The sequence below is a fragment of the Somniosus microcephalus genome, unplaced genomic scaffold (genome assembly GCF_052327205.1).
Source record: "Somniosus microcephalus isolate GS21.2 unplaced genomic scaffold, FLI_Smic_1.0 unresolved_chr5, whole genome shotgun sequence".
Classification (NCBI taxonomy): domain Eukaryota; kingdom Metazoa; phylum Chordata; class Chondrichthyes; order Squaliformes; family Somniosidae; genus Somniosus; species Somniosus microcephalus.
Genome location: NW_028225183.1, coordinates 23,020,359 through 23,029,547, shown reverse-complemented (window position 1 = coordinate 23,029,547; position 9,189 = coordinate 23,020,359).

Below are 9,189 nucleotides of genomic sequence, written 5' to 3'. Positions count from 1 at the left end.
CTGTCCCATCAAAAGCTCCAAGGGCAGGAACAGCACGGGTTAGATACAGACTAAAGCTCCCTCTACACTGTCCCATCAAAAGCTCCCAGGGCAAGTACAGCACGGGTTAGATACAGAGTAAAGCTCCATCTACACAGTCCCATCAAACACTCCCAGGACAAGTACCGTACCGATAAGATTCAGAGTAAAACTCTCTCTACACTATCACTTGAAAAAATCCCAGGGCAGCTGCAGCACGGGTTAGATACAGAGTAAAGCTCGCCCTACACTGACCCGTCAAATACTCCTAGTGCAGGTACAGCACAAGTTAGATACAGAGTAACGTACCCTCTACAGTGCCCCATCAAACACTCCCAGGGAAGTTACAGCACGGTTTAGATACGGAGTAAACTTTCCTCTCCACTGTGCCATCAAACACTACTAGGGCAGTGCAACACACGTTAGATACAGAGTAAAGCTCCCTCTAAACTGTCAGATTAAACAGTCCCAGGTCATGGCAGCACAGGTTCGATACAGAGTAAATCTCCCTCTACACTGTCCCATCAAGCACTGCCAGGGCAGGGCAGCACGGGTTAGGTACAGAGTAAAGCACCCGCTACAGTGTCCCATCTAACACTCCCAGGGCAGGGAAAATAAGGACTGGATAAAGAGTAAACCTTTCTCTCCAATGTCCCATCAAATACTACAAAAGAATTAAAACACGTGTAAGATAGAGAGCAAATCTTCATTTATACTCGACCATCAAACACTGCCAATGCAGGGACAGCACAGGTTAGATACAGAGTAAAGCTACCTCTGCACTGTCCCATCAAACACTCCCAGCACAGCGACAGCACAATTTAGATATAGCCTAAATCTCCCTCTTCACTGTCCCATGAGAAACTCCCAGGGCAGGTACCTCACCGGTTAGATACAGAGTAAAGCTATCTCTGCACTGTCCCGTCATTAACGCCCAGGGTAGGTGCAGCACGGTTTAGATACATAGTAAACTCCCTCTACACTGGCCAATCACACATTCCCAGGGCAGGTACAGCACGGCTTAGATAAAGAGTAACATTCCATCTACACTTTCCCATCAAACACGTCCAGGGCTGGTACCACACGGGTTAGATACAGAGTAAAGCTCCGTCTCTACTGTCCAAAAAACACTCCAAAGGGAATGACATCATGGGTTAGAAACAGAGTAAAGCTCCTACTGCACGGTCCCATCCAGCACTCCCAGGGCAGGGACAGCATGGTTTAGAAATAGGGCAAATCAACCGCTACACTGCCCCATCAGTGTAAAGCTCCATCTATACTCGCCAAACAAACACTCCCAAGGCAGGTGCACCACGGGTTAGATGCAGAGTTAAGCTTTCTCTACAATGCCCCATCAAACACTACCAAGGCACGTGCATCATGGATTAGATACAGGGTAAAGCTTCCTCTACGCTGCCCCATCAAACGCTTCCAAGGCAGGTACAGCATGGCTTAGATACACAGTAAAGCTTCCTTTACATTGTCCCATCAAACACTCCCAAGGCAGATGCAGCATCGGTTACGTAAAGAGTAATGCTCCCTCTACATTGCCCCATCGAACGCTTCCAAGGCAGCTGCAGCACGGGTTAAATATAGAGTAAAGCTCGCTCTGCACTGTCCCCTCAAACACTCCCAAGGGAGGTGCAGCACGGGTTAGATATAGAGTAAAGCTCGCTATCCACTGCCCCATCAAACACTCCCAAGGGAGGTGCAGCACGGGTTTGATACAGAGTTTTCTGTACCCGCCCTCTCCCCCTCCCCCTCCGATTCCTCCCCTCTCCATCTTCCCCATCCTTCGATCTGTCTCCCGCCATTCTCCGTTTCGCTCTCTTTTTCTTCTGGCTGTATGTATGGCTGTCTCTCTCTCTTTCTGACTGTCTGTCTCTCTGACGATCTTTCTCTGTTTGTTTTAACCTCGCACTGCCCCTCTCTGTCTCTGTTGCTGTCTTTCTCTGCCCATAATCCTTGTTTACCTGTCTGTATCTGTCTCTGTCTCCCCCTCTCCCACGTTTTCTCTGTTACTCTCACTGTCCCTGTGTCCCTCCATCTTGTATGTCCCGCCCTTTCTAGCTCTCCCGCCCTCGAACCCTTCTATTCGTCCATATTGCAGTCTCTCTCTGTCGGTCTCCATGGTTCACTCTCAATATGCGTCTCTCACTCGCACCCCCTGTCTGCTCTTCATCTCGCTCTCTCTCACTTTTTGCCTGTCAGTCTCTATGTTCCCCTTTGTCTCACCCCATATCACTGTATTGGTCTCTTTCTCTGCCACCTTCTTGCCCCCTGTCACTCTCTCTCTCTGTGCTTCTCTCTCCATCACCGTCACTCTCTCTGTGTCTCCCTCTCTCTATCTATTACTCTGCTTATCGCTCTCACACTTTCCTCTTTGTCGCTCCTTCTACCTCTCTCTCCCCTTCTCTGGCGCTCTCTCGATTCTCTGTCTACATCTCTATCTCCCATGTTCTCTCTCTTTTTCTCCCTCCCATCTCTCACTATCTATCTGTCACTCCTTCTCTCTCTTTCTGTTTCTCACCCTCCCCCACTCTGTCTATATTATTCTCATTTCTTAGTCTCTCTCTGTTTCTGTCCAGCTCTCTGTATCTGTCCCTGTCCCTCGCTCTGAATCTCTGTTTCTCCCAATCTATTTGTTTCTTCTTCTTTCTCTTTTATTCGCCCGCTCTCGCTCTCTCCCTCATTCTGCCTCTCTCTTTCTGTTCCTCTCCCTTTGTTTCTCAATCAGTCTGTGCCTCACTCTATACACCTCTCTCTCTCTCTCCTTCTTTGTCGCTATAGCTCTCACTCTCATTGTATCTCTCTCCCTCTAACTCTCGGTCGCTCTACATTTCTCCCTCTCTCACTCTCACTCTATCTCTATGACTCACTTTCTGTCTCTCTCACCCTCTCTATCACTCTCTCTGAGGAAGTCTGTGAGAAAATCACGATCTCGAGCAATCACATCTGCAGAACTGTTGAGCTGAAGTACGATCATAAGACATTGCGATGCATAATGGAGGGGGAGAGTTACCTGGACACTTTGATCCAGGAGGCAGTCACACGTTTAGTTTATGTAGTACTTTAGGGTTAGTCAGTGGTCAGGGACAGGATGGTGTGACTGCAGTCAGGAAGGTATGGGAAGCCAGGATGCAGTGATTGAGGAGCCTCAGCCCTTGACCTTGTCCAACAGGTAGATGCAGAGTAGGCACCCTCTACACTGTCACATCAAACTCTCCCAGGGCACGTACACCATGGGTTATATACAGAATAAAGCTCACTCTACACTGTCCCATCAAACAATCACAGGCAGGTGCAGCACGGGTTAGATACAGAGTGAAGCTCTCTCTGCATTGCCCTATTGAACACTCCCAGGGCAGGTAAAGCAGGGTTTCGATACAAAGTAAAGCCCTCTCTGCACTGTCCCATCAAACAATCCCAGAGCAGGTACTGCACGGGTTAGATACAGAGTAAAGCTCCCTCTACACTGTGCCATCAAGCACCCCCAGGGCAGGTACAGCACGGATTAGATACAGAGTAATGCTCCCTCTACACTGTGCCATCAAGCACTCCCATGTGAGGCACGGGCAAGGTTTATCTACGAGTTAAGCTCCCTGCAACTTGTTGCATCAAAAGCCGAGACTGTCGGCAGATGTTGAACAACTCCTAGTACCCGGTTAGATGCTCACCTCGGCAAAATCAATACAAGCTTGAATTCTGTGGTGTTAAATTTCTAGGGTCTCTGTTGTGTAGTGGGGACAGTTGGTAAATAAAGCGCCCTAGAGTGTACCTGTAACTGGGGTATTGAATACATTTTTAAATTAATTAAAGGAGTAATTCATGGCAGGAGAGTTCAGACCCGTGTTCTGCTCCTCTTGCTCCATGTGGGAAGTCAGGGACGCTACCAGTGTCCCTGACGACCATGTGTGCGGGAAATGCATCCAGCTGCAGCTACTTGTAGACCGCATTGCGGCGCTCGAGCTACGGGTGGATGAATTTTGGAGCATGCGCGATGCTGAGAGGGTCATGGATAGCATGTTTAGCGAGTTAACAGAGGCAAGCAGGAAGTGCAGGGAACCCCTGCGGACATCCCCCTTTCAAACAGGTATACCAAGTTGGATACTGTTGAGGGGGATGACTCACCAGGGGAAGGCAGCAGCAGCCAGCTTCCTGGCACCAGGGACGCTTCTGCTGCTCAGAAAGGGAGGAAAAAGAGTGGGAGAGCAATAGTGATAGAGGATTCTATCGTCAGGGGAACAGATAGGCGTTTCTGTGGCCGCAAGTTTGACTCCAGGATGGTTTGTTGCCTCCTTGGGGCCAGGGTCATGGATGTCACTGTGCGGCTACAGAGCATTCTTAAGGGGGAGGGTGAGCAGGCAGAGGTCGTGGTCCACATTGGGACCAACGACATAGGTAGGAAGGGGGATGAGGTCCTGCATCAAGAATTTAGGGAGCTAGGTAACAGATTAAAGAGCAGGACCTCAAAGGTTGTAATCTCTGGATTACTCCCAGTGCCACGTGCTAGTGAGTATAGGAATGGAAGGATAGAGCAGATGAATGCGTGGCTAAAGGGTTGGTGTAGGGGGGAGTGTTTTACTTTCCTGGATCACTGGGCCTGCTTCTGGGAAAGGTGGGACTGTACAAGTCGGACGGGTTGCACCTGAACCAGAGCGGGACAAATATCCTTGCAGGGAGGTTTGCTAGCACGGTTGGGGGGGGTTGAAACTAACTTGGCAGGGGGATGGGTTACAGAGTGGAGCTGAAATAGGGGGTGATGTGCTGCCAATTATAGAGAAAAAAACAAGTCAGCTTGGTAGACAGGGCAAACATATAAGGGCAAGGCTGGATGGCATCTATTTTAATGCAAGGAGTCTTGCAAATAAGGTGGATGAACTGAAGGTGTTGATAAACACATGGGAGTATGATATTGTTGCTATCACGGAGACATGGTTGAGGGAGGGGCAAGACTGGCAGCTCAATATTCCAGGGTACAGAATCTTCAGGCGAGACAGAGGGGGAGGTATAAGAGGAGGGGGTGTCGCAATATTAATTAAGGAGTCAATTACTGCAGTAAGGAGGGATGATATATTAGCAGGTTCCTCTAATGAGGCCATATGGGTGGAGCTTAAAAACAAAAAGGGGGCAAACACTTTGCTGGGAGTGTACTATAGGCCTCCAAACAGTCAGGGGGAGATAGAGGAACAGATATGTAGGCAAATCTCAGAGAAATGTGCAAATAATGGGGTAATAATAATGGGGGATTTCAACTTCCCCAATATTAACTGGGATATTCAGATTGTGAAAGGCTCAGAGGGTGTAGAATTCTTAAAGTGCATCCAGGAGAGCTTTTTGAGCCAGCATGGAGAAAGTCCTACAAGAGAGGGGGCGGTACTGGACCTAATTCTAGGGAATGTGGCCGGCCAAGTGGAAAAAGTGCTAGTAGGTGAGCACTTTGGTGACAGTGACCATAATATGGTGAAATTTAAGTTGGTCATGGAAAAGGACAGGGATGGGCCGGATATAAAGGTTCTAAATTGGGGGAAGGCCGATTTTAATAGGATAAGGCAGGATCTGGCCAAAATGGACTGGGATCAGCTACTTGTAGGAAAATCCGCATCGGAGCAATGGGAGGCTTTCAGAAGGGAGATTGAGATCATACAATGGCAACATGTTCCCGTAAAGGTCAAGGGTGGTTCCAAACACCACAGGGAACCTTGGATGTCAGGGGATATACGAGAATGGATTAGGAAAAAAAGGAGGGCTTTTGGCAGATACAAAAGGCTAAAGACGGAGGAAGCCCTAGAGGAATACAAAAAGTGCAGGGGGTTACTTAAAAAAAGAAATTAGGAGATCAAGGAGGGGCCATGAAATAACACTGGCGAGCAAAATAAAGGAAAATCCTAAGATGTATTATAAGTATACTAGCTGGGGTGAGCCCGGCGTTGCCGAGGAATTTTCGAGGGCATGTTGTTGTTGGAAGAGAAAGAGAGAGCTACTGGGGGGGTGGGGGGGAACAGAGAGCGACTGGGGGGGTGGGGGGGAACAGAGAGAGACTGGGGGGGAACAGAGAGAGACTGGGGGGGAACAGAGAGAGACTGAGGGGGAACAGAGTGAGACTGGGGGGGGAACAGAGAGAGACTGGGGGGAGGGGGGAACAGAGAGAGACGGGGGGGATCAGAGAGAGACTGGGGGGGGAACAGAGAGAGACTGGGGGTGGGGAACAGAGAAGGTCTCACCCCCCACGCGATTTCCCGAGGCTCTCCCCCCCCCCGCGATTTCCCGAGGTTCTCCCCCCACCGCGATTTCTCGAGGATCTCATCCCCCGCGATTTCCCGAGGCTCTCCCCCCCCCCGCGATTTTCCGAGGCTCCCCCCCGTGCGATTTCCCGAGGCTCCCCCTCCCGCGATTTCCCGAGGCTCTCCCCACCGCGATTTCCCGAGGCTCTCCCCCCCCGCGATTTCCCGAGGCTGTCCCCCCCCGAGATTTCCCGAGGCTCTCACCCCCCCGCGATTTCCCGAGGCTCTCCCCGCCCCCCCCGCCATTTCCCGAGGCTCTCCCCCCCCGCGATTTCCCGAAGCTCTCCCCCCCCCCGCGATTTCCCGAGGCTCTCCCCCCCCGCGATTTCCCGATGCTGTCCCCCCCCGCGAATTCCCGAGGCTCTCCCCCCCCCCCCGCGAATTCCCGAGGCTCTCCCCCCCCGCGATTTCCCGAAGCTCTCCCCCCCCCCCGCGAATTCCCGAGGCTCTCCCCCCCCGCGATTTCCCGAGGCTCTCCCCCCCTCCCCGCGATTTCCCGAGGCTCTCCCCCCCCGCGATTTCCCGAGGCTCTCCCCCCCCGCGATTTCCCGAGGCTCTCCCCCCACCGCGATTTCCCGATGCTCTCCCCCCCCGCGATTTCCCGAGGCTCTCGCCGCCCCCCCGCGATTTCCCGAATCTCTCCCCCCCGCGATTTCCCGAGGCTCTCCCCCCCCGCGATTTCCCGAGGCTCTCCCCCCCCCGTGATTTCCCGAGGCTCTCCCCCCCCCCCGCGATTTCCCGAGGCTCTTCCCCCCCCTGCGATTTCCCGAAGCTCTCCCCCCAGCGATTTCCCGGGGCTCTCCCCCCCCCCCGCGATTTCCCGAGGCTCTCCACCCCCGCGATTTCCCGAGGCTCTTCCCCCCCGCATTTTCCTGAGGCTCTCCCCCCCCCGCGATTTCCCGAGGCTCTCCCCCCCCCCGCGATTTCCCAAGGCTCTCCCCCCCCCCGCGATTTCCCGAGTCTCTCCCCCCTGCGATTTCCCGAGGCTCTCCCCCTCCGGAATTTCCCGAGGCTCTCCCCCCCGCCCCGCGATTTCCCAAGGTTCTCCCCCCCCGCGATTTCCCGAGCCTCGCACCCCCCGCGATCACCCGAGGCTGTGTGCTGGCGACATGGGGGCAGTGCGCATGCGTGCCGGCGTCAAGGCGGCTGCGCAACTGGCGGCCTCTTCATTTTTTTAAAACTGATGCGTGCTGGCATCACGGGGTGGCGGGCCATGCGCATGCGTGTTTGCCGTTTAAAAAAAGCCAGAGCGGGCTCTCGCGGGCGGGTGGCGCATGCGCGGTCAGTGCCAGCGGAGCGAGGCGGCCCGCGGGGATTAGGTAGGGAAACCCCGCGGGCTGGCGGCCGTTAGAGCGGGGAGTAGGCAGGGAAACCCCGCGGGCTGGCGGCCGTTAGAGCGGCTCACTTCGGGCCCCGACACCGTCAAACCTGAGAGGGGGAAGTAGAGAGAGACAGAGAGGGAAGAGGAGAAGGAGAGAGAGGGAAGAGGAGAAGGAGAGAGAGGGAAGAGGAGAAGGAGCGAGAGAGAGGGAAGAGAGAGAGAGGGAGAAATTTTTGGAGCTTCAGGCCTGCCTGCAGCGGGCCTGGAGACCAGCACCGAGTCCCCCTCTGCGCAAGGGTGAGGAGGAGGGGGGGTTGCTAAACACAATATAAAACTGAAATTATTTGTTAATTAATACCTTAACACATAATTCAAATATTTACCTTAGTTCCCTAACACACAGAAAGTGCGGGGAAAAAATTGTGAAAAATCAAGATGGCGGCCACTCACCTTGGTTCAGAAGGATAAGGCCCGCCCACACACCGGTCAGGTCACCGAAGCGTAGGATTGGTGAATCGTCGAGTCAGTCGACACTGAACTGTAGGATGGCACGCGCCAGGAACCCGCCGTCCGATTGGTCGACCTCGACGTTACACGGTCGCTAATGAGATGCTAATGAGCGGAAGGCTGAACGTTTTTCAGATACCGCGGGCGGGATTTTTGTGCGGCCGAAACGTAAATACGCCTATGACTGGTCCGGAATCGCAAGCTTTCTTTTGAGGCGACGCGCGCGTCGGTACGCTCTGTAACTTTCAAACCTATAGAGAACGGACAGACAGACAGACATCGGGACAGACATCGGGACGACAGAAGAGCCGCTTTATATATATAGATTAAGGGTAAGAGGATAACTAGGGAAAAAATAGGGCACATTAGGGACAAAAGTGGCAATCTGTGTGTGGAGCTGGAAGATGATGGAGGGGTTCTAAATGAATTTTATGCATCTGTTTTCACTATGGAGAAGGATGATGTAGACATATAGGGCGGGGGGACTGTGATATGCTCGAACATATTAACATCGAGAGGGAGGAGGTATTGTCGGTTTTAGCTGGCCTAAAAATGGATAAATCCCCAGGCCCGGATGAATTGTATCCCAGGCTGCTGTGTGAGGCAAAGGAAGAGATTGCGGGGGCTCTAACACATATATTCAGGACCTCTCTGGCCACAGGGGATGTGCCAGAGGACTGGAGAACCGCTAATGTAGTACCATTATTCAAGAAGGGAAGTAGGGAAAAACCGGGGAACTACAGGCCAGTGAGCCTAACATCAGTGGTAGGAAAATTATTGGAACAAATTCTGAGGGACAAAATTTGTCTCCACTTGGATTAACCAGGGATAGTCAACATGTCTTTGTCAAGGGAAGATCATGTCTGACTAATTTGATTGAATTTTTTCAGGGGGTGACTAGGTGTGTGGATGAGGGTAACGCAGTGGATGTGGTATACATGGATATCAGTAAGGCCTTCGATAAAGTCCCTCACAGGAGACTGGTCAAGAAGGTAATTGCCCATGGAATCCAGGGTGCCTTGGCACATTGGATACAAAACTGGCTTAGTGTCAGAAGGC